Source organism: Pristiophorus japonicus, chromosome 2 (genome assembly GCF_044704955.1).
Source record: "Pristiophorus japonicus isolate sPriJap1 chromosome 2, sPriJap1.hap1, whole genome shotgun sequence".
NCBI lineage: Eukaryota > Metazoa > Chordata > Chondrichthyes > Pristiophoridae > Pristiophorus > Pristiophorus japonicus.
Window position 1 is genome coordinate 214869188 of NC_091978.1, and position 26377 is coordinate 214895564.

Consider the following 26377-nt stretch of genomic DNA (forward strand, 5'->3'; position numbering starts at 1 on the left):
TTTCAGTGAAGATGAAACCAATTGTATAACCTGAAAAACTATTTCAGAAGTTCCATGCTTTGAGGGTCGCAGTCAAGAACTTATGGGAGTATTCCAAGCAAGTGCTGAAGAATTTTTTTAAAAGGGACAGTAGAGATGATTCTAATAGTTTTGAAATGGAAGATAGTTTTCAGACAAAGCACTTTCCTATAAGGTATTATTAATAAAAGCTATTTGAGTTTTGCTGGACTTTGCCTTGTTTAATAATTCTTGGGCATCATAAAGTATAGCAGCAACTTTCATTACTTTTCTATATTTGACATTCAATATGCATATCAACCTTCTTACCATGGTGTTCTCATGAATGTCTACAGGCCAGGTTGCCCGGTAGGAGTGCAGTGTGTTTTCCTTGATATGAGGCTCACTAATTTTCAATCAAAATCAGAAGCAAGGTTCACAACAGACTTCAACAAATAAAGGTACTTCACAGAGCTGCTGGGCTTAATGATAAGCAATTATATAAAGTCAAATTAAAACAGTCTTTTGTGTGGCCCCTCAACAGCATTTCAGTGATTTATACTATTGCTCATTCCAGCATCAGCATTATCTCAGTTAACTGAAGCGATTAATATGAAAATGAGTAATACCATTCTCTCACACATGATAATAAGAGCAAGTTTGGACGTGATGTTGTGTTTTTAGCAAAGAGCAAACTTCACATAGATGCAAATATGAAGAGGTTGAAGGTAATGTTCAAGACTGTACAACTGCAAAGCTTGCGGTATGTTTTAATAAATCTTGATTATGGTAGTTTGTCTCCAATGCCGTCTTCTCTTAATTAGCTTCTATTAATTAAGATACATTTTTAACACTGGGTTTAATTACATTCTTCTCCCGTCAATCTAAGGGGTAAAAACAATAGTTGTATGTCTCACGATTGGATTTCATGGAACAATAATAATTAAATTTTTGCCAAGGGTAAATCTTGCAGCAGGTGTTTTCATTTCCTTCACCATGAGAAAAGCAATAGCTTTTTAAGGAATTAATAAAAGCAACCACAAAGGAACACGGATGCTGGTCCAAAAGGCCAGTCAGCCAAGTAATTTGTGCACAAGTACCTACTGCTTTGTTCACGTCCCAGTTGTTCTTTACAACGATGCGATGTTTATAAAGTGAGAATGTGGTGCTCGGTGTCCAATGAAGGTTACAATGTTCCATTCCCACCATTGTCATCCCTCGTGTTCACAACATTCTGCTGCTGCGTTGTAAAAATGCATTCCCCCGTCAGTGGGATGTCGTTGTTTCTCCTTCATACAACTAGTGCATCCCAAAAGACATTTTGGTTGGCTGCATTCCATGAAATTTTCCACAGAGTTCTAACTCACAAATAACAAAAGCAATATTTTGGGGGTTTTTTTCATCTCAGATCTGTGAACAACGCTACAGAACAGCAACAGAGCCCAAGTTGGCAAAGCATTGACTGCACTGCATGCAAGAAAAGCAGCAGCAATCCCACAGTGCTGACAAATACGCACTGTTAAAAACTGACTTCTTCGTTCACACTTGTACTTGTACAAAATGCTTGGACGACAATTTGTTTATGATTAAATTATTGAAACTTTGAAATGTTTCTCACCAATTCTCTTCTCCACAAGAAGGGACAGATGTTCTCTGGTACCTTACTCACGTGCCCATTCTTAATTTACGAACCTAGACAGTAACTATTTAACCATGGGAGGGCATTAAACTGAACTCAATCATATCCTTCACTCCGTGTTCACTTTCTGCACGTTCACTAGATAACAATAAACGGCAGGAACCCTAGCTGAGTTTTTCCCCCTCCCGAGCTGATAGTGTTGAAGCTAATTTTTGCACCTTACCACAAAACCAGCTGAAATTGGCTAACTCAGCACAGATTGGGATGAATCTTGGGACTTTACTGGTCTGTATTGCTCATCACTGCATGAGGTTGTCATTGGGGAGGTCTTTAAAACTCTTGCTTGTTGTATTCTCAGCTGGAATGTATGCACCCGTGCGTATGCTCACAGGTTTGTAGAGCTGTTGACGGCCAATGCCATCGAGTCGCTAAATATAGCGCTGGGCCCTGACTCCGTTAGGTGTGTCGAGGAGGCTCAAGCACGTGGGGAGATCCCATCCGAACTGACCCCCGTCCGGACGGAATTCCTCATTGGCACCAAACCCCGGACCCTCCCTCGGGAGCCGGCTCAGGGAAATCCCCTCCATGCCTTTCAGTTCTGCGCGGAGGGGTTTACTGTACAGGCTGCTCCTGCACACTCTCAACCTTGCCATCCTCGTCTGCTGTCCAGACATGCCATGGCGTACCATCTTGCCGTCCGGAGGAGGCGGGGGTCCCCAATGGAGTGCACTCTACGCGGGAGGCCTCCCACTATTTATCGGGGACTTGGCCTGGAGGGTGGTGCACGGAACAGTCCCGTGCAATAAATTTATAAGCCGGTTCACGGGCTCCCAGGCCGCCTGCAATTTCTGCGGTCTGGAAGAGTCCGTGTTCCACGTTTTTATGGATTGTGCAAGGTTTCAGCCCCTGTTCCATTATTTAAAGGGGCTGCTCCTCAATTTCTGGTTGTACTTCAGTCCCACACTCCTGATCTTTGGGCACCCTGTGCAGAGGGGAGCGGGTAGGTCCGAGGGCCTCCTTGTAGGACTGCTCCTGGGCACAGCCAAGGGTGCCATCAGCCGGTCCAGGCAGCGGGCGGTCGAGGGGGACGTTCAGCCTGACTGCCTGCCTCTCTTCCGTGCGTACATCCACGCCAGGGTGTCCTTGGAGATGGTGCATGCGGTGTCCACCGGTACGCTCGCGGCCTTCCGCGAGAGGTGGGCGCCGGAGGGACTGGAGTGCATAGTCACCGCTGGCAACCAAATTTTAATTTAATTTTATATGTTTTAAAGTTTAATTTGTTTTAATTGCCGGTTTTAGTGTCCCCCTCCCCATTTATAGGTGGCACTTGTAAATTATGGTTTTCCTGCTCAAAAAAAAACAACCAAAAAAAACCACAAAAATCACCAAAAAAAAACAACAGATAAAAAAAGGGCACGTGAAAAGTGTTTGGAGTGTCCCCCAGACCGGGGGGCACTTGATTTAATTTATTATGGTTTACTCCAAAAGAGTTGTAGAGCTGTTGACGGCCAATGCCATCGAGTCGCTAAATATAGCGCTGGGCCCTGACTCTGTTAGGTGTGTCGAGGAGGCTCAAGCACGTGGGGAATTCCCGTCCGAACTGACCCCCGTCTGGACGGAATTCCTCATTGGCGCCAAACCCCGGAATCTCCCTCGGGAGCTGGCGCCTCACAACTTGAGCTGCCTCAGGGAAATCCCCTCCGTGCCTTTCAGTTCTGCGCAGAGGGGCTTCCTGTACGGGCTGCTCCTGCACACTCTCAACCTTGCCATCCTCGTCTGCCGTCCGGACACACCATGGCGTACCATCTTGCCGTCCGGAGGAGGCGGGGATCCCTGATGGAGTGCACTCTATGCGGGAGTCCTCCCACTATTTATCAGGGACTTGGCCTGGAGGGTGGTGCACGGAGCAGTCCCGTGCAATAAATTTTTACACCGGTTCAGGGGCTCCCAGGCCGCCTGCAATTTCTGTGGTCTGGAAGAGTCCGTGTTCCATGTTTTTATTGAATGCACGAGGTTGCAGCCCCTGTTCCATTATTTAAAGGGGCTGCTCCTCAATTTCTGGCTGTACTTCAGTCCCACACTCCTGATCTTTGGGCACCCTGTGCGGAGGGGAGCAGGTAGGACCGAAGGCCTCCTCGTAGGACTGCTCGTCCAAGGGTGCCATCAGCCGGTCCAGGCAGCGGGCGGTCGAGGGGGTCATTCAGCCTGAGTGCCTGCCTCTCTTCCGTGCCTACATCCGGGCCAGGGTGTCCTTAGAGATGGAGCACGGTACGCTCGCGGCCTTCCGCGAGAGGTGGGCGCCGGAGGGACTGGAGTGCATCGTTACCCCCAGCAACCAAATTTTAATTTGATTTTATATGTTTTAAAGTTTAATTTGTTTTAATTGCCGGTTTTAGTGCCCCCCTCCCCTTTTATTGGGGGCAGTTGTAAAATATATGATTTTAATGCCCAAAAAAAAAATCACATAAAAAACCCCAAAAAAAACATAAATAATTTTTTTTTTAAAGTGCAGTTGAAAAGTGTCTGGAGTGTCCCCCAGATCGGGGGGCATTTGATTTACTGTTTATTTTGTCTCCTAAAAAGAGTTGTAGAGCTGTTGACAGCCAATGCCATCGAGTCGCTAAATATAGCGCTGTGCCCTGACTCCGTTAGGTGTGTCGAGGAGGCCCAAGCACGTGGGGAGATCCCGTCCGAACTGACCCCCCCTCCGGACGGAATTCCTCATCGGCGCCAAGCCCCAAAACCTCCCTCGGGAGCCGGCGCCTCACAACTTGAGCCTCCTCCGGGAAATCCCCTTCGTGCCTTTCAGTTCTTTGAAGAGGGGTTTCCTGTATGAGCTGCTCTTACACACTTTCCACCTTGCCATCCTCGTCTAGCGTCCAGACACATCATGGCGCACCATCCTGCCGTCCGGAGGAGGCGGGGATCCCCAATGGCGTGCACTCTATGCAGGAGTGCTCCCTCTATTCATTGGGGACTTGGCCTGGAGGGTGTTGCACGGAGCGGTCCCGCGCAATAAGTTTTTATATCGGTTCACGGGTTCCCAGGCCGCCTGCAATTTCTGCCGTCTGGAAGAGTCCATGTTCCATGTTTTTAATGAATGTGCGAGGTTGCAGCCCCTGTTCCATTATTTGAAGGGGCTGCTCCTCAAATTCTGGTTGCACTTAAGTCCCACATTCCTGATCTTTGGGCACCCTATACGGAGGGGAGCGGGCAGGTCGGAAAGCCTCCTCGTATGACTGTGCCTGGGCACGGCCAAGGGTGCCATCACCCAGTCCAGGCAGCAGGCGGTCGAGGGGGTCGTTCAGCCCGACTGCCTGCCTCTCTTCTGTGGTTACATCCGAGCCAGGGTGTCCCTGGAGATGGAGCACACAGTGTCCACCGGTCGCGGCCTTCCGCGAGAGGTGGGCACCGGAGGGACTGGAGTGCATCATCACCCCCGGCAACCAAATTTTAAATTTATGTTTTTTGTCTACAGTTTAATTTGTTTATTGTGCCGGTTTTAGTGCCCCCCCACCTTTTTAGCCAGGGGGCACTTGTATAATTTGTGTGTTGGTGCCCTCAAAAAAAAAATGCAAATAAACAAGAGGACACCTGCAAAGTTTTTTGGAGTGTGCCCCCCCCACCCCTTTAATTGGGGGGTGTTGTGTATGTAGAAAGAGTCAGCCTCAACACTGTGCGCTCAAAGTAAAGTGTGACCTTAGTCTTTTATTGCAGGTCTCCAGAGTGCCTCTCCAATCTGTGAAGCCTCCTTAAATACCTGTGCTCGCAAGAGATTATGGGATCCCTTGGGACTCCAGGGAATGAGCTCTCTGGTGGCTGTACAGAGTAAATACAAGTCCACATATATAACAACATTCCCCCCCAAACTCAATAGTGAAACTATTTACAATGTGAGTCGATCTGGTGCCTTCTTGCCCTGGTTGATCGTCTCGGTATGAAAGCTGGTGTTGTTGAATTATTTGTTGGGCCCTCGCTGGGCTGCTGTGCAGCTGGCCTTGCTGGGCTGCCTGGTGTGTTGGGCCCTGCAGGGCTGCTGTGGATGATGGGTTCTGCTTCGTGGTCAACTGTGGTGCCACTTGCCACTGGTGTGTGTGTTGGGGGATTAAAAAAGGTAGGGTCCAAGATGGGTTGCTCAGGGTAGTGCGTGAATCTGAGTTTGATTTGGTCCAAGTGTTTCCGGTGAATGAGTCCATTTGAAAGTTTGACTCGAAACACCCTGCTCCCTTCTTTGGCCACGACAGTGTCGGAAAGCCACTTGGGACCTTGTCCATAATTTAATACAAATACAGGATCATTGACTTCAATTTCGCGTGACACATTTACGCTATCATGGTATGCGCTTTGTTGAAGTTGCCTGCTCTCTACCTGTTCATGTAGATCAAGGTGAACTAACGAGAGCCTTGTCTTAAGTGCACTTTTTATGAGCAGTTCAGCAGGTGGGATCCCAGTGAGTGAGTGGGGTCTCGCGCGATAGCTAAGCAGGATTTGGGATAGGCGAATCTGCAGTGAGCCTTCAGTTATCCTCTTCAAGCCTTGCTTGATGGTTTGCACTGCTCTCTCTGCCTGACCATTGGACGCTGGTTTCAATGGGGCAGATGTGACATGTTTGATCCCGTTACGGGTCATGAATTCATTGAACTCAACACTGCTAAAACATGGCCCATTGTCGCTCACTAGGACATCGGGTAAGCCGTGTGTGGCAAACATGGCCCGCAGGCTTTCAGTGGTAGCAGTGGATGTGCTAGCCGACATTATCTTACATTCAATCCACTTGGAGTACGCGTCTACAACCACAAGGAACATTTTACCCAAGAATGGGCCTGCATAGTCGACGTGTATCCTAGACCACGGTTTGGAGGGCCAAGACTATAAACTTAGCGCCGCCTCCCTGGGTACATTGCTAAACTGCGAGCATGTATTATATCTGTTTGAACGCAGGACTCTAAGTCCGCATCAATACCGGGCCACCACACGTGGGATCTGGCGAGCACTTTCATCATTACGATGCCTGGGTGGGTACTGTGGAGGTCATTGATGAAGGTGTCTCTGCCTTTCTTGGGGACCACTACTCGACTGCCACACAGAAGGCAGTCTGCCTGTATAGACATTTCCTCTTTGCGTCGCTGGAACGGCTTTATCTCCTCCTGCATTTCCACTGGGACACTGGACCAGCTCCCGTGAAGCACACAGCTTTTGACTAGAGATAATAAGGGGTCCTGGCTTGTCCAAGTTTTGATCTGCCGTGCAGTGATGGGTGATTGCTCACTCTCAAATGCTTCCATAACCATGGCTAGATCTGAGGGCTGTGCCATTTCCACCCCCGTGGTGGGCAATGGCAGCCTATTGAGAGCATCGGCGTAGTTTTCTGTGCCTGGTCTGTGGCGGATGGCGTCGTTGTATGTGGACAACGTGAGCGCCCATCTCTGGATGTGGGCCGATGCATTTGTATTTATTCCTTTACTCTCGGAAAACAGGGATACAAGTGGCTTATGGTCAGTTTCCAATTCAAATTTTAGCCCAAACAGGTATTGATGCATTTTCTTTACCCCATAGACACACACTAAAGCTTCTTTTTCAATCATGCTGTAGGCTCTCTCAGCCTTAGACAGACTCCTGGATGCATAAGCAACCGGTTGCAGTTTCCCGAAATCATTAGCTTGTTGCAATACACACCCGACGCCATATGATGACGCATCACATGTTAGTACCAAACGCTTACATGGATCATACAACACAAGCAATATGAGCATAACAATTTTCTCGCTTTTACAAAGGCATTTTCTTGGCTTTTGCCCCAAACCCATTCGCCCCCTTTTCGTAGTACGACATATAGTGGTTCTAGCAGGGAGCTGAGACCCGGTAAGAAGTTATCAAAGTAGTTCAAGAGTCCCAGAAACGACCGCAGCTCTGTCATGTTCTGTGGCTTCGGTGCAGTCTCGATTGCCTCTGTCTTCGCGTTGGTGGGCCTGATGCCGTCCACCGCAATCCTCCGTCCCAGGAACACCACTTCAGGCGCCAGGAAAACACACTTCAAGTGTTTTAACCTGAGCCCCACGCGGTTGAGTCGACTAAGAAACTCCTCCAGGTTCTGCAGATGCTCGACTGTGTTCCGACCTGAGACCAAGATGGCATCCTGGAAGACCACGATGTCCGGGACCAACTTCAGTAAACTTTCCATGTTTCTCTGGAATATCACCGCCACTGATCAGATTCCAAACATGCATCTGTTATAAAGAAAAAGATCTCTGTGCGTGTTGATGCAGGTGGGGGCCTTCGATGATTCCTCCAGTTCCTGCGTCATGTAGGCTGAAGTCAGATCCAGCTTCGTGAATGTCTTTCCTCCCGCCAGCGTTGCAAAGAGATCGTCGGCTTTTGGTAGTGGGTATTGGTCCTGCAGGGGGAAATGATTGATAGTTACTTTGTAGTCGCCACAGATTCTGACGGTGTCATCTCCCTTGAGGACTGGGACAATAGGACTGACCCACTCGCTGAACTCGATCGGTGAAATGATGCCCTCTCGTTGCAGCTGGTCCAGCTCGATCTCTACCCTTTCTCTCATCATGTACGGTACTACTCTCACCTTGTGATGGATGGGTCACGCCCCCGAAATTAGATCGATCTGCACTTTTGCTCCTTGGAATTTCCCGATGCCTGGTTCGAACAGCGAAGGAAATTTGTTTAAGACCTGGGCACACGAAGTGTCGTCAGCTGGCAATAGCGCTCGGACGTTGTCCCAGTTCCAGCGTATCTTTCCCAGCCAGCCTGCCGAGCAGCGTGGGATCATCGCCCGGTACCACCCAGAGTGGTAGCTTGTGCACCGCTCCATCGTAGGAGACCTTTACGGTAACACTGCCGATTACAGGAATCAGTTCTTCAGTGTAAGTTCTTAGTCTCGTGCGAACTGGAGTTAAGACTGGCCTTGAGGCCTTGTTGCACCACAACCTTTCGAAAGTCTTTTTGCCCATGATGGACTGGCTCACGCCCGTGTCCCGCTCCATTGACACCGGGAGTCCATTTAGTTCAACATTCAGCATTATCGGGGGACAATTCATGGTGAATGTGTGCACCCCATGTACCTCTGCCTCCTCTATCTGAGGCTCTGGTTCGTCGTGATCCTCCGTGGATCTGTACTCCTCTGCAATGTGGTGGTTTGCAGGTTTAACAGGCTTTGCAGCTCGCCTGCACACTCGTTGGAGGTGTCCCATTGTTCCACAGCCCTTGCAAACGTATCCTTTGAATCGGCATGAATGGAAATAATGATCACCCCCGCAACGCCAACAAGGTGTTAATGGCCTTGCATTCATCACCCTTGATGGTGGACTCTGAGACATCTGCGGATGTGCAGCTGCTGGTATGTGCGTCCTGCCCTATAGATTACGATTCAAAAACAACACCACTTTATTCACATTACTTGTATCAGCACTTGTGTGCTGAGAGATTTGCTTAGTCTTGTCATTGGTGGCAATGAACGCCTGGGCTATCGCTATGGCCTTACTCAAGGTTGGGGTCTCTACAATCAAAAGCTTGCAAAGTATGGTTTTGTGGCCAATGCCAAAGACGAAAAAGTCTCTGAGCATGTGCCCAAAATGTCCTTCAAATGCGCAATGTCCTGCAAGGCATCTCAGCTTGGCAACATAACTCGCCACTTCCTGGCCTTCAGACCTTTTGGAGGTGTAGAACCGGTACCTCGCCATCAGAATGCTTTCCTTCGGGCTCAAATGCTCTTGGACCAGTGTGCACAAATCATCGTACGATTTCTCCGTGGGTTTTGCTGGAGTGAGCAGATTCTTCATGAGGCCATACATTGGTGCCCCACAGATGGTGAGGAGGATCGCTCTACGTTTGGCAGCGTTCTCTTTCCCATGTAGCTTGTTGGCCATGAAGTATTGGTTGAGTCGCTCCACAAATGTTTCTCAATCATCTCCCTCCGAAAATTTCTCCAGGATGCCCACTGTTCTCTGCATCTTTGGGTTCTCTATCTGTATCTTGTCGCCAGTTATTATATATGGAGAAAGAGTCAGACTGAACACTGTGAGCTCAAAGTAAAGTGTGACCTTAATCTTTAATTGCAGGTCTCCAGAGTGCCTCTCCAACCTGTGAAGCCTTCTTAAGTACCTGTGCTCCCAAGGGATTATGGGATCCCTTGGGACTCCAGGGAATGAGCCCTCTGGTGGCTGTACAGAGTAAATACAAGTTCACATATATAACAGGAGGCACTTGTTTATTGTCTTACAACAAAATAGTTGCAGAGCTGTTGAGTTGGTAGTGGCTTAGCCAGTCATGTGATGTTCACAAGACTCAATAAAACCCCAGCCACTTGGATTCAGGGGTTCCACATTAAAGCAGGTGGTTGTGAACATGGTGCATGAACCGTAATGTGTAGAATGGTTGTTAAAAACCTTTGCTAATAAACCAACTAGTTCTTAATAGCAATGTGTTGCTATGAATTCTTAAGCAAATAACCGATGAAGCAAATACATGACATCAGCAAATTCTATTCAATTATACAGACAGATATTTTCAGAGGTAATGCATGAGGAACAGGTCACAAAGAATCTAGAGAACTACGGTGGTGAAGTTTGGCACCTTAGCGCTGACTGTTATGGCTGGTATGAAGCAAAAAATGGTGGCCGCCTTGCTTCCACCCACTTCCGGAGCAGCCCGCGCTGGTCACCATCTTGGGAAGGGTGATAGCACAGGTGAGACATGCGTGTGCTTGCAGTGTTCAGAGTAGCAGATCGTGACCTAAGTCAGGATGCAATGCTGATTTGATGCATGACCAGCGATTTAGGACGTCGCAGTTGCAATTGCCGCCCTCTCCGAAACAAGTACAACTGAATGTGCGTTCAGCTACACAAGGGACCCTTCCATCCATTCTATTTAAAGGGATACATCCAACTTGCAGGTAAGTTGATTTTTTTCTGTTCTACTGGCTCTTACAGAGTTTATATTGGTACACTGGTTTGCTGCAACACATTTATAAAATTAGTAAAGTGCACAGGGAGTGGTACTGGATGTTGGGAAGGCGTCCGCTGCAACTAGAAGGCCTCTGCCTACACCACTTTGTCCCAGTCATGGGAGCTCTAGTTGCAGTCCCCCTCGCACTGCAGATTGACAGAGAGTTGGAGCAGAGGTAGCAAAGACAAGCTGCTCACAGAGGGAGGAGGAGGAGGGGGAGGAATGCTCTCATCAGGAGGCCTTACACACTTTTCAGGGACCATTTCTCCTACCTGCACCTAAGCCAGGAGCAGGATGTACGCCAGCTTCGCTTCACCAAGGAGGTGGTCACAGAACTCTGCCACCTCTTGGAACCAGGCCTGCAGCCTCAGAGCAGGGTGACGACGGCACTGCCAGTGGCCCTCAACGTGACCGTGGCCCTGAAATTTTTCACCAGTGGATCCTTCCAAACTGGAACAGACGACATATCAAACATTTGCAGTTTGTGTCTATCGCTGCATCAGAGAGATCACAGAGGCTCTGTACTCTAGGAGAGGGGACTTCAAAAGAGAAAAACAGGAGGAGCTTGTTCATGGTTTTCCAGGATATCGGGCTTCCCTATGGTGCAGGGCACCATCAACTGCACACACGTGGCTTTGTGTTGATAATGAGCTTCCCCATGCTGCAGGGCGCCATCGACTGCACACACGTGGCTTTGTGGGCGCCGCATATCAATTTTGAGAAGTACCGTTACACAAAGGCTACCACTTACTTAATGTGCAATTGGTGTGTGACCACGCCCAGCACATCATGCTGGTGAATGCCCGCTATCATGGCAGCAGTCATGATGCCTTCATCCTGCGCCAGCTGTCTGTGCCAGAAATTTCCCAGCCACCATGTCAAACCCGAAGGTGGCTGCTCGGAGGCAATGGCTATCTGCTCTACACCTGGATGATGGCTTCCCTCCGCAACCCCACCACTTATGGCCAGCACTCATATAATGAGAGCCATGCTACCACGAGGAACATCATCGAGCAGACCATCAGGGTGCTGAAGCAAATGTTCGGTTGCCTTCACCATTCCAGTACTCGCCTCAGGGCCCAGAAGAAGCGAGGGACCAGGGGCAGCACAGGCCAGCTCACACTGCGATATGTGTGCGCATGAGGTCTGTGCAGCAGAGCTGGTCTCCAGTCGTCCTGGTTAACCCTTGCCACTGAATAAAGACCTAGCTCTGTCAAGCCCGTGTGGTGGCTGATGTCCAACGGCCACCACACGTTAAAAAAATCCAAGCATATGCATCTTCCATCTTTCAAGATGTAGATCGGGATCTGGAATATTAGGTCCTTCATTGAAACACCTGTGAACTCATCCTTTTTAGCGAGGAAGCAAGACATCCTCGATTTGAGGGATTGCCTATGATGATGAAGAATTTTCGCCAGAGTGGGTGTCCCAATTCATGGTGGTCTGCTGCATACTCCACAATTTGACAATCATGAGGGTGCAGCCCTTGCCACCATGGGTTCTGTGACCACCTTAGAAGGAGGAGGAGAAGGAAGAGGTGGAGGAGGAGGAGAAAGGGAGGAGACTGTCTGCAAATCCCTGTTCCGGATGGGCTGTACATGAGTGCATCATCAGACGTCAGTTCCCAGATGAAACCCAGATCCCTGTTGCTGAACATTTCCCCACCTTACCATCCCTCAGTCATGGAACATCACAGCGTCCTCTTGACCACAATGCTGAAATGAAAGCCACCACAAAACAAACATTCCAAACATAATTTAGAAATATAACATTAAAATTCAACTAATCACCCTTGTGTATTCCCTTAGTCTGTCTTTTGTGTACCTTTTCCTGTCCTCATGCTCTTACAAAGTGCTACCCCAGTGGCTGCTGCCTGGCTGGTGGAAGGCTGACTTTCCATGGGTGACACTGCAGATGCCTTGCAGGACAATGTCGAGAAGCTCTGAGCCTAGAAGGCCCAGCTGTACACTGCACCACCTCGGCATGGACAGCAGTTGTCTGGACTGGCAGGCTGACAGTGGTGGGATAAGGAATGGTGTTTTCCTGAGAGAGGACAGCAGTTTCTTGCTCCATAGAGCCACTGCCACTCCCCCGGGAGGCACCTCAGTATACTAGCCATCTATTGAAGGACGCATTGCTGGCCTGCTATAACACACCGCAGACTACTTTCCACCATGCAAAAACAATAGGGTCGTAATAATAGGGGATTTCAACTATCCTAATATTAACTGGGATAGAATTAGTGTGAAAGGTATAGAGTGAGCAGAATTCTTCAAATGCATTCAGGAGAACTTTCTAAGCCAGTACATAGCAAGCCGAACAAGAGAGGGGGCAGTTCTGGACTTAGTTTTAGAGAATGAAGCTGGGCAGGTGGCAGGGGTATCAGTGGGAGAGCATTTTGGTGCTAATGATCATAATTCAGTATGATTTAGGGTAGTTATGGAAAAGGACAAAGGGAGACCAGGAATAAAAGTGCTCAATTGGGGTAAAGCCAATTTTACTAAGCTGAGTTGTGATTTAGCCAAAGTGGACTGGAACAGCTACTTGATGGTAAAGCAGTGTCAGAGCAGTGGGAGGCATTCAAGGAGGAGATAGTGAGGGTTCAGAGAAGGTATGTTCCCTTAAAGAAAAAGGTTGGGACTAACAAAACTAGAGCCCGCTGGATGTCTCGTGGCATACAGGGTAGGATAAAGAAAAAAAGGGAAGCTTATTACAGATACCGATGACTCAATACTGCAGAAACCCAAGAGGAATATAGATAGTGCAGGGGTCAAATTAAAAAGAAAATTAGGAAAGCAAAGATAGGGCATGAAAAAATATTGACAAGTAAAGTCAAGAAAAACCCAAAGATGTTTATAAATACATTAAGAGCACAAGGATCTCTAAAGAAAGAGTAGTGCCTATTAAAGACAAGGGGTTAGAACCTCCACTTTTGAGGTTCACACCCAAGAATGGGCATTATTTCTGGCATGGGCGGTAAAAAAGGTTTTTCAGATTGCCGGCTTCTCGCCCATTCTCAAAACACCTAGTTTACATTTTTGAAAATGGGCGTTACCGTGAATGATCTCAAATGGGCGGTAGCATTAAATTTTTTTGACCTTCTGCCATAAAGTGTCACTGTCCTTAGCAACGGCATGGCAACGCTCGATTCCCGCGATTCTGGAGGTCAAGGGTCACCATGACAGCCACAGAAGAGGAGACAAAGAAAGAGGGAGCTTAGAGGGACTAAAGGCATGCTGGGTGTAGTGTGACTGCTTTGGGAGGAAGGAGGGAGATGTTAGAGCTTCACAGCAAGTAGGCAAATAAAAAGTAGCTATTACCAGCCACATATTTGACTGAATTTGCCCTATAATGGAGGGAGAGGAGGAGGCATCACAGCACGCTGTGGAGACTAATGCTGGAGAGAGCAGTGAGGTGGGAGAGGAGTAGATTGGAGGCCGCAAAAAAGCCAGGAGGTTCTCGGATGAGGCAAATGCCTCCCTCCTGCAAGAGGTCGAGTCACGTTGGGGTGATTTGACACAGAGAGGGCATGGGAAGCCCACCCCAAAGGCCGATGAGAGGATATGGACCGAGATAGCAGAGGTGGTCTCGTCGACGACCAACAAGGTGCATGAGGGCAACCAATGCCGCAAACGATGGAACAACCTTGTGGGATCCACAAGAGTAAGTATTATATTGATTTACATGTACTTATGTATTGAAATAATTTGATTTGTAACAGTCATGAGTGACTATCAGCAGATGTGAGGTCTTGCACTTTTACTGGGAATGTTTTACGCAAAATCTGTGGTCACGGTGTACGTCTTTAGGTAAAGAATGATAATAATCATATTAATCATGATTACATCTGTCGGTTATGTGTTGCATCAGTCTCTGTGACAGTACCTAGCAATGATATCACGCAATGATCTCATGCAATGTCGTCCTGTCAACTTTTACAGAAGAAGCTATCGACGATGAGGTCCATGCAGAGGCGAACGGGAGGCGACATCACAGAGATGGAGGAGCGAGTGCTCGCACTCGTGGGGAAGCACCCCCGGACAGCCACGGATGCATCTGCAGACCATGAAGTGATGCCACGTGAGTAAAGCTTACATCATTGCGTGATGTAAAGTCAATAGATGCCACACTAACTCATATCCGACCAATCATATAGGATAGATGATTTCTAAAACTGTTATAGAAATAATGCTGGCCTAATGAAAATCATTGCAATGCACAATATATTGATGTTGATGAAATGTGATGTCTGCGATGATTTTGAGAGCAGGGTGCTTTTATCATGCATGCCCTGTGTAGTGTTGGACTCACCTTGTTATCCTAGCACGGCCTTCTCCTCTAACAACCTCATCTGTGTCTTGCAGCTCAGCCAGCAGCGTGGCCCCAGACAAGGCCACAGAAGCCAGAAGGTGGGGGCGCGGGGCAGGAGTCGGCAGACGATCCTATTACATCTGGTACTGAAGATCTCCGATTGTCACCCGTCAATCCGCTGGGTCTGTTCCCGACGGATGAGACCGCGGACTTCGAAGAAATTGCATCGCCATGCTCCATAACCCATTCCACCCCAAGGCCATCTATTGGTCCTCCGGTCATTCCCGCCTCCACTCTGGAGGTGCTGGCCCCATGCACCTCTCCACAGGGCACTGAATTTTGTCCCCAGGATGGCGCCGACCCCGTGGAGGTCTCGTGGACGTGGCAGGTCTGTTCCACGAGCGCGACATGACAGTGGAGAGATGGTACAGTTGTCCAGGAGGACTGTAGACATTGGTGATCCAGCTCATCGAAGCTTTTGGGGACATATCCCGACACCTGGCCACCATGACCGAGTACATTCCGCGCATGACGGAATGTACTCGGATGTGATAGCCAGGAACATTGCTGCCACAGCCCTCCCACTGGTCCCAGAGCATGGCACCCCACCCTTAGGTCCCACACCACCAATGACAGATGAGAGGAAGGACCAAGATCCTGCTTCTGCATCAGAGAATGTTGCCCCCTCGGCACCCCCCGCTCCGTACCCGTCCAACCAACGCATTTGCCTTTATCCCCCCCCAATGTGACACCGCCTGAGGAGCTCCTCGGCCAGGCGCCGCGGAGTGAGGAGGGTAAGGGGTGGAGGTGGGGAGAAGGAGAGAAGGGAAGGAAAGTGAGGTGCATGTGCGCAGGTGATGGCTGTGTTATATCTCCATCTGGGTGTATGCAATTTGTTGCAATCTATGGGGACTGGGGACCACGCTCCTTCTTTGCCTTTATATTCTGTGCTGCTGGACATGTTGAACATGTGATTGACGTCAATGGTGGAAAAAATGGGATGTGGACGGGGGTTGGGTGTTATTGGCTGTGATACTTATGATTTCAGACCAATGTTGCTATTAAACTTTTCTTATTGAACATAACCTTGTTGCGCATTGTCTCACATAGCTGGACCGTTACACACTGGTGATTCCTTACCGTGAAAGGGTTAAATACAACTTAACATCAATCAACATAAACTTTAACTGGCACCAAGGTGATGGGCATCATTGATGTCTGAGTTGCACATACACTGCAGTGTGTCAGCGTTGTCACTCACATCAGCGCTCTTTTAGTCAAATCTTTCCAATATCAGCTCTTCACGTAAGAGTGGGATTTAGCAAATGCCAGCCACACCGCAGGCGTTCATTCCGGTTAGTTCCACTTTCTGTGTGCGGTTTTCTAAGCGTGTGATATTGTGGGCGATATGTGTGCAAGGTGGTGAAATTGAAGATGGGCGATCTCCATGGCCGCTAGTTTGGGTAAATATGCTCTTTATGACAAAAAACAATCGCCGGGCGTTAATATTGAATCGCGACGTTAATTCCATTCGGAAAGTAATGCTGGACGATATTATGGGAGTTGAATTCGCCCATTCTGCTGATTACACCCCAAAAAAGTGGGCGGGCGGTGTTATTTTTTCTCGCCGATAAGCCCATTGGGAAAATAATGCTCTGCGATAAGTCTCCTAAAAAAGCCCATCAGTTTCCATTTTGTGCCAGAATGGGCAATATATGGGCGTTGTCTGTCATTTCAGCAGTAAAATGGGCATTAAGTGAGAGTTAAGCATGCAAAAAAAGTGAAGGTTCTAGCCCCATAAAGGTAACCTGTGTGTAGTGGCGGAAGACATAGGTATGGTTCTTAATGAATATTTGAATCTGTTTTCTCAAATGAGAGGGATGATGCAGACATTGCAATCAGGAGGAGGAGTGTGAAATATTAGATGAAATAAACATAACGAGAGAGGAAGTATTAAGGGGTTTAACATCTTTGAAAATGGATAAATCCCCAAGCAAAGTTGCAATTTGGATCTAAAATTGGCTCAGAGACACAAAGCAGGTCGCTGGTTGTTTTTGTAACTGGAATGCTGTTTCCAGTGAGGTTCTGCAGGGATCAGTATGAGGTCCCTTGCTTTTTGTCGTATATATCAATGATTTAGACCTGAATGTAGGGGGTATGATTTAGAAGTTTGCAGATGATCCAAAAATTGGCCGTGTGGTTGGTAATGAAGAAGAAAGCTGTAGACTGCAGGAAGATAGCAATGGACTGGTCAGGTGGGCAGAACAGTGGCAAATGGAATCCAATCTTGAAACATAGAAACATAGAAAAATAGGTGCAGTAGTAGGCCATTCGGCCCTTCGAGCCTGCACCACCATTCAATAAGATCATGGCTGATCATTCCTTCAGTACTCCTTTCCTGCTTTCTCTCCATACCACTTGATCCCCTTAACCATAAGGGCCATATCTAACTCCCTCTTGAATATATCCAGTGAACTGGTATCAACAACTCTCTGCGGCAGGGAATTCTACAGGTTAACAACTCTCTGAATGAAAGTGTGAGGTAATGCAATTTGGGATGACTAACAGGCAAGGGAATACACATTAAATGGTAGGACACTGAGAAGTGAAGAAGAACAGAGTGCATGTCCACAGATCCCTGAAGGTAGCAGGACAGGTAGATAAGGTGGTTAAGAAGGCATACGGGATACTTGTCTTTATTAGCCAATGCATAGAATATAAGAGCAGGGAGGTTATGCTTCAACTGTATAAAACACTAGTTAGGCCACAGCTATAATACTGCATGCAGTTCTGGTGACCGCATTACAGGAAGGATGTGATTGCACTCGAGAGGGTACAGTGGAGATTTACGAGGATGTTGCCTGGACTGGAGAATTTTAGCTATGAAGAAAGATTAGATAGGCTGGGGTTGTTTTCTTTGGAACAGAGGAGGCTGAGGGGAGACCTCATTGAGTTGTATAAAATTATGAGGGGCCTAGATAGAATGGATAGGAAGGAACTACTTCCATTGGCAGAGGAGTTAACAACCAGGGGACATAGATTTAAAGTAATTGATAAGAGGTTTAGAAAGGATTTGAGAATATTTTTCACCCAGAGGGTAGTTGGGGTCTGGAACTCACTGCCTGAAATGGTGGTAGAGGCAGAAACCCTCATAGCATTTAAAAAGTACTTGGATATGCACTTGATGTGCCATAACCTATAAGGCTATGGACCAAGAGCTGGAAAGTAGGATTAGGTTGGATAGCTCTTTGTTGACCGGCACAGGCACGATGGGCCGAATGGCCTCCTTCCGTGCCATAAATTTCTATGATTCTATGATTCACACTCAGCCATGATGGCAGCAGTCTGAGCTTGCGTAGCTGCAAGCTGAGCCTGCAAGGCAGATGTCTGAGTTCCCCTGCAGTACTCAGGTGCTGGTTCGCTTCTGATTGTGCTTCAATGGAAGCTGCGACATCGCCCATCACACCCAGCATCATGGTTGGGTCCACAAGTGCTCTAATGGAGTTGCCCATCACTTCCATCCTGGAAATCGTGGGCTTCAAGCTTCTCGCAAAGCCCCATGCAATGTTGGAACCGGATTCATCCATGCTCCTTGCAGTGACAACACGCTCTCTGGCAGCCCTGCCATTGCACTTAGAATCTCTGTGTGCATGCCCAACACCAACGTTCTCCGTAAGGTGCTCGGCCATTCTCTGCCGGCCACACGCAGCATGGAACCAGCTTTTTAATGTAAAGTTTCATGCATTTGAATGGGTCAAGCAGCCCCTTGAAAAGTAAGAGTGAATATTGCCCATCACCCTTTTTCTGAAGACTGCCCCATCAAAGTCCTTATCTGTGTCCTATGCAGAAAAACTCATGTGCAACATCATGTGTGTCAGTGAGTGTGGTGCACTGTGTTTGGGTGATGTGCCTGTCATGGTTGAATAGCTGGCATTGTGTGCAAGTTGTGAGATGTGGTTGTGAGGCTTGCAACAGTGGTAAGTGTGTGAGGGTGAGGTCAAGATATAATTATGAGTTATGTGTTGTGTATCTGTAAAGCATGCACTCCCATGTTCCGCCACCATGGAGCACATTCCCTGAAGTCCCAAGGGATCCCAGCATCCCTTGGGAGCACTGTATATAAGCCGGCCCCTAAGGCCTGTTACTCACTCTGGAGTGTCTTAATAAAGACTGAGGTCACTGTTACTTTAACCTCCCTGTGTGCAGTCTCATTTGTGTTAGGAACACAACAACTGGCGACGAGTACACAAATCCAATACAAAGATGCAGCAAACTGTGGGCATCCTGGAGAAGTTTACAGAGGGTGAGGACTGGGAAGCCTATGCCTGCACCTATTTTCTATGTTTCTATGAACGGTTAGATCAGTACTTTGTAGTCAATGAGCTGGACAGAGAAGGAAGCGCTGCGGGGCACCGACCTACAGCCTCATGAAGAATCTTCTGGCTCCGGTGAAACCACAGATAAGTCGTAGGAGGGACTGTGTACATTGGTTTGGGAGCATCTTAACCCGAGGGAGAGTGTGCTGATGGCGAGGTATTGGTTCTATACATACCAGTGATCTGAAGGTCAGGAACTGGCGAGCTACGTCGCCAAGCTAAGGCGACTTGCAGGACAATGTGAGTTTGATGGCTACCTGGAGCAAATGCTCAGAGACTTTTTTCTACTGGACATTGGCCACGAAACCAACCTATGAAAACTTTTGACTGTAGAGACACCAACCCTCAGCAAGGCATTTATGTCCACCAGTGATAACACCAAACAAATCTCTCAGCACACAAGTGCTAGCAATGTTCATAAATTAACTGGAACTGTGTTTGCGAGCAGAAATGTACAGGGCAGAAGCCACGAGTCTGCAATTGCCAGCAGGCCTCAGGTGACCCAGATGACACAGAGTCCGCAACAAAGGGTGAATGCAAGGTAATTCACACCTTGTTGGCGTTGTGGAGGCTTCCATTCAGCCTATTCATGCCGCTTCAAAGGGTATGTTTGCAAGAGCTGTAGAACAATGGGGCACCTCCAACATGATTGCAGACGAGCTGCAAGCTCTGCAAAACCTGCTAACCACCACGTGGCAGAGGAAGATCTGTCCATGGTGGATCAAAGAAATTTTGAGCCTCAGAGAGAGGAGGCAGATGCTGAAGTACATGGGGTGCACACATCTTCGACGAAATGTCCATCTATAATGCTAATGTAAAATTTAATGGCTTACCCGTAGCCATGGAACTGGGCACTGGCGCTAGCCAATGCATCATGAGTAAAAAGATGTTTGAGAGAGTGTGCTGCAACAAGGCACTCAGACCAGCCCTGAGCCTCATCCAAATGAAACTGAGAACATACACCAAAGAGCTTATCACTGTCCTGGGCAGCGCCGTGGTCAAGGTCACCTACGAGGGCACGGTGCAGAAACTGCCACTCTGGATTGTCCCGGGCGATGGCCCTATACTGCTTGGAAGGAGCTGTCTGGGAAAAATCTGCTGGAACTGGGATGACATCCGAGTGCTATCACATGTCGATGAGGCCTCATGTACCCAGGTTCTTAACAAATTTCCTTCCCTTTTTGAGCCAGGCATTGGAAACTTTTCCGAGGCGAAGGTGAGGATCCACTTGGTCCCAGAGGCACAACCTATTCACCACGGTACGTCACATGATGAGGGAGAGAGTGGAAATCGAGCTGGATAGGCTGCAACAGGAGGGCATCATCTCCCCAGTGGAATTCAGCGAGTGGGCCGGCCCGATTGTTCCAGTACTCAAAAGTGATGGCACGGTCAGGATTATAAAATAACTATTAATCATTTTTCGCTACAATACCCGCTACCTAAGGCAGACGACCTATTTGCGACGCTGGCAGGAGGCAAGACGTTCACCAAGCTCGACCTGATTTCGACCTACATGAGGCAGGAGATGGAGGAGTCTTCGAAGGGCGTAACCTGCATCAACACTCACAAGGGACTGTTCATCGACAATAGATGTCCATTTGGAATTCGGCCGGCTGCAGCGATCTTCCAGAAAAACATGGAGAGCCTACTCAAGTTGGTGCCACGCACGGTGGGTTTTCAGGACGACATAATGGTCACGGCTTGGGACACTGCCGAGCACCTACAAAACCTGGAGGATATCCTCCAGCAACTGGATCGCGTAGGGTTGCGGCTGAGGAGGTAGAAATGCATCTTCATGGCAACAGAAGTGGAGTTTTTGGGGAGAAAACTCAGGACGGACGGCATTCGGCCCACAGACGCCAAGACAGAGGCTATCAGGAATGCGCCCAGGCCACAGAATGTCACGGAGCTGTGGTCGTTCCTTGGACTTCTCAACTATTTTGGTAACTTCCTACCGGGGTTAAGCACCTTCTTAGAGCCCCTACATGTGTTATTGTGTAAAGGTGAGAACTGGGTATGGGAAAAAAGCCAAGTAATTGCTTTTAAGAAAGCCAGAAACATTTTATGTTCCAGCAAGCTGCTTGTATTGTATAACCCGTGTAAAAGACTCGTGCTAGCCTGTGATGCGTCGTCGTACGGAGTCGGGTGTGTATTACAACAAGCTAACGTTGCGGGGAAGTTGCAACCTGTGGCCTATGCTTCCAGGAGCTTGTCTAAGGCCGAGAGGGCCTATAGCATGATTGAGAAAGCGGCATTAGCGTGTGTGTTCAGGGTAAAGAAAATGCATCAGTACCTGTTTGGCCTCAATTTTGAGCTGGAAACCGATCACAAGCCCCTCATATCCCTGTTCATTGAAAACAAGGGGATAAATGCTAATGCCTCAGCCCGCATACAAAGGTGGGCACTCACACTATCAGCGTATAACTATACCATCCGCCACAGGCCAGGCACCGAGAACTGTGCGGATGCTCTCAGTCGGCTACCATTGCCCACCACGGGGGTGGAAATGGCACAGCCTGCAAACTTGTTGATGGTGGCGCAGTCCGCAAACTTGTTGATGGTCATGGAAGTGTTTGAAAATGATAAATCACCTGTCACGGCCCGCCAGATTAGGATTTGGACCAGCCAAGATCCTCTGCTATCCCTAGTAAAAAACTGTGTACTGCATGGGAGCTGGGCCAGCATCCCTGTTGAAATGCAAGAGCTAATCAAGCCGTTCCAGCGGCGAAAGGACGAGCTGTCCATTCAGACAGACTGCCTGTTGTGGGGTAACCGCGTAGTGCTACCCAAAAAGGGCAGGGAGACGTTCATCTCGGATCTCCACAGCACACACCGGGTATAGTAATGATGAAAGCGATAGCCAGATCCCACGTGTGGTGGCCCGGTATCGACTCTGACTTAGAGTCCTGTGTACAGCAATGCAGCGTGTGTGCTCAGTTGAGCAACGCGCCCAGAGAGGCACCACTAAGTTTGTGGTCCTGGCCCTCCAGACCATGGTCGAGGATCCATGTCGACTATGCGGGCCCATTTCTCGGTAAAATGTTCCTGGTGGTGGTGGATACTTTTTCAAGATGGATTGAATGTGAAATAATGTCGGGAAGCACCGCCACCGCCACCATTGAAAGCCTGAGGGCCATACCGGTCAGCGACAACGGGCCATGTTTCACCAGTGCCAAATTTAAAGAATTCATGATCCGCAATGTGATCAAACATGCCACCTCAGCCCCGTTTAAACCAGCCTCCAATGGGCAGGCAGAGCGGGCAGTACAAACAATCAAACAGAGCCTCAAATGAGTCACAGAAGGCTCACTCCAAACCTGCCTGTCCCGAGTACTGCTGAGCTACCGCACGAGACCCCACTCGCTCACAGGGGTGCCCCCGGCTGAGCTACTCATGAAACGGACACTTAAAACCAGACTCTCGCTGGTTCACCCCAACCTGCATGATCAGGTAGAGAGCAGGCGGCAGCAACAAAATGTAAATGATGGTCGTGCCACTGTGTCACGGGAAATGGATCTGAATGACCCTGTGTATGTGCTAAACTATGGACATGGTCCCAAGTGGATCACGGGCACGGTGATAGCTAAAGAAGGGAGTAGGGTGTTTGTAGTCAAACTAGACAATGGACAAATTTGCAGAAAGCACCTGGACCAAACGAGGCTGCGGTTCACAGACTGCTCTGAACAACCTACAGCAGACACCACCTTTTTCGAGCCCACAACACACACCCAAAGGATCAACGACACCACCCTGGACCAGGAAATCAAACCCATCACGCCCAACAGCCCAGCATGGCCAGGCTCACCCAGCAGCCCTGCAGGACCAACAACATGCCAGCCCAGCGAGGGCACAGCCAACACACCAGCACAGACATTTGTCACAAAGCGGTCCACCGGGGAAAGAAAGGCTCTCAACCGACTCACCGTGTAAATAGTTTTCATTTTGACTTTGGCGGGAAGTGATGTGTATCTGTAAAGCATGCACTCCCATGTTCCGCCACCAGGGAGCGCATCCCCTGAAGTCCCAAGGGTTCCCAGCATCCCTTGGGAGCACTGTATATAAGCCGGCTTGTTACTCACTCTGGAGTGTCTTAATAAAGACTGAGGTCACAGTTACTTTAACCTCCCTGTGTGCAGTCTCATCTGTGTTAGGAACACAACAGTATGAGTCGTGATTGCTAGAGACTGTTGATCGGTGAGTGATGTGGATGTGGTGCATTGAACAGTGTGTGAGGCTGGTGGTGCAGTTAGTGGGATATGACATTTGAAGATGCATCACTGACCTTGACCATTCGGGAGAGGTCATTACATTTTTCCGGCACCTGATTCACATCCTGGGGCAACACTCTTTTGGCACTGACTGCTTATGTTATTTACTCACACTGCTGTTGCAAAATGTGTCTGGAAGACCTCCTGACCCCTGCGGGTAGGTGAGTGGGCAAATACATGGCAGGTGCAGTATAATGTGGATAAATGTGAGGTTATCCACTTTGGTGGCAAAAACAGGAAGACAGAATATTATCTGAATGGTGACAGATTAGGAGAAGGGGAGGTGCAACGAGACCTGGGTATCATGGTACATCAGTCATTGAAAGTTAGTGTGCAGGTACAGCAGGCGGTGAAAAGACAAATGGCATGTTGGCCTTCATAGCTAGAGAATTTGAGTATAGGAGCAGGGAGGTCTTACTGCAGTTGTATAGAGCCTTGGTGAGGCCACACCTGGAATATTGTGTTCAGTTTTGGTCTCCTAATCTGAGGAAGGACGTTCTTGCTATTGAGGGAGTACAGCAAAGGTTCACCAGACTGATTCCTAGGATGGCAGGACTGACATATGAGAAGAGACTGGATCAACTGGGCTTGTATCCACTGGAGTTTAGAAGAATGAGAGGGGATCTCATAGAAACATATAAAATTTTGACGGGATTGAACAGGTTAGAGGCAGGAAGAATGTTCCCGTTGCTGGGGAGTTCCAGAACCAGGGGTCACGGTCTAAGAATAAGGGTAAGCCATTTAGGACCGAGATGAGGAGAAACTTCTTCACTCAGAGAGTGGTTAACCTGTGGAATTCTCTACCGCAAAAAGTTGTTGAGCCAGTTCGTTAGATATATTGAAAAGGGAGTTAGATATGGCCCTTACAGCCAAAGGGATCAGGGGGTATGGAGAGAAAGCAGGAATGGGGTACTGAGGTTGAATGATCAGCCATGATCTTATTGAATGGTGGTGCAGGCTCGAAGGGCCGAATAGCCTGCTCCTGCACCTAATTTCTATGTTTCTAAGTTTCTACGTTTCTATGTCCTGGTTCTTCATGTAGATCCCCTGTACCAAGACATCCAGTGCTGCATCTGCGAACTGAGGTACACGCTCTCTCCCCTGTTGAGAGATATTGCTCCAACTCCAGCCACAATAAGGTACTTCTGTAACAGAGCACCTCCTTTTAAGAAATACAGACAGCCTTTCACTCTGCAGGAAACCTTTAAGTAGAGAACAGACTGTATCCAATATTGGTCCCCCTGTTGAGAGCTGAGCCAACCAGCAGCGCGTTTAGCACTGAACACAGCGCAGCAATCATGGTCATGAGTAGACAACACAAATTTTGCCGGCTGCCTGCATTACTTTCAACAGGCATGGGAAGATCGCACATCGTGATCCCTGCACCCGTTTTCAGGCCTTATCGAATTTTTAACCCTATATGGCTGGATATTTGGCTTTTTGCGATTTCGCCCGTTTCCGGGCGCAAATTGCGGCAAATTCAAAATTTTAGCGCTGGGTCAGCGTTAACGCCAAATGAAAGTTCACATCGGGCTTTAGCACTAGCTCCAGCATTGCACAACAGAATTTGTGTGCTGGAGCCAAAAGTTCTGACCTTAAAAAAAAATCTGCAGTTCTGCGCATGTGCAAATTTTTTTTTCCCGCGCTTCTGACCTGCTGACCGATCATAAACGCTCATTCAGGGTGCAGCCGTTCGCATGTGCCGTACACCCAGACCTGAATCAGCCATTTTATTATTTAATTTTAATGATGGAGGAGAAGGACAGTGTGCGAGACGATTTACACAGGAGGCAAACAAATCTCTTGTGGGGTCTGTGGAGAGGAGATAGCAGGAACTACACAGGAAGGGTGGATCTAGACCCCTGCCAGCAATTTTTAACAGAATCTGGGGGGAGATTGCTGAGGAGGTCTCTGCTTCAGAAACTGTGATAAGGACTGCCACACAGTGCCGGAAAAAGTTCAATGATCTTTCGAGGGTCATTAGAGAGAGTACAATTTTTATTCATGCACTCCTTTATTACTTAAATTATAAATTTGTTCGCATGCTGCTGCTGTCTCTGAGGACCCTGTGGTTTGCCTCCTAAAATGCACGACACATAGGTAGGCTTAGAGTGGCACCTTATTTTCCATGAATTATCTTTACACATTATTGAGATTGCTTTCTGAGATCTCATAAGATGGCTCCACACTTCGATATCCTCCTGATGAACCACATGCAACTTCCAAGACCATTAAACAGAGGACTGTATTACATTCAGACAGTATGGTATAAGTGTTTTGGTGGCTATCTGTGAGTGCCACAAGAGCAGATGGACCCCCTGGTAACCATTCCCATTTTAATCTTTGCAGGCAAAGAAGTCGCACAATCGCCGCGAACAGGTGCAGACAGGCAGCGGTCCACCTCAGACCCTGCCACTTACAGATCTGGAGGAGAGAGTGGCAGGTCTCATCAGCATCTCAGGTCTAGCAACTGCCAGTGGTGGTGTTGACCCCCGCTTGGAAACTGAGGGTAAGTCCTGCACACTTCCTGGGCTGGATTTGGGCAAGATGATGCAGTGTCTGTGGACTAGGGTTGGGGGCAATGTGATGCAGTGTCTGTGGACTAGGGTTGGGGGGGGTCCTGCAGTGTCTGTGGACTAGATATAATGAGTAGCGGCGGTCCTTCAAATGAGCCTGTGCTATGTGAGCTTCCTCATTCACCCTACCCCTTCCCCTGCTGCTAACCACTCATCTGTTGCTTTCTACTTCCAGATGACCAGTTACAGGCACCGAATCCCTGGGATCAACCCTCCACATCAGGCCATTTTGTGGAGGAAGAGGAGGAT

The 26377-nt window shown here is 48.4% G+C and overlaps 1 long non-coding RNA gene across 1 annotated transcript; it reads left to right on the forward strand.

The window, feature by feature from the left end:
* LOC139233103 (uncharacterized) lies at positions 1–26377 on the forward strand. Its single transcript, XR_011588139.1, has 4 exons — positions 1–193; positions 354–458; positions 25902–26061; positions 26304–26377. It is a non-coding gene; the product is annotated as an uncharacterized lncRNA (long non-coding RNA).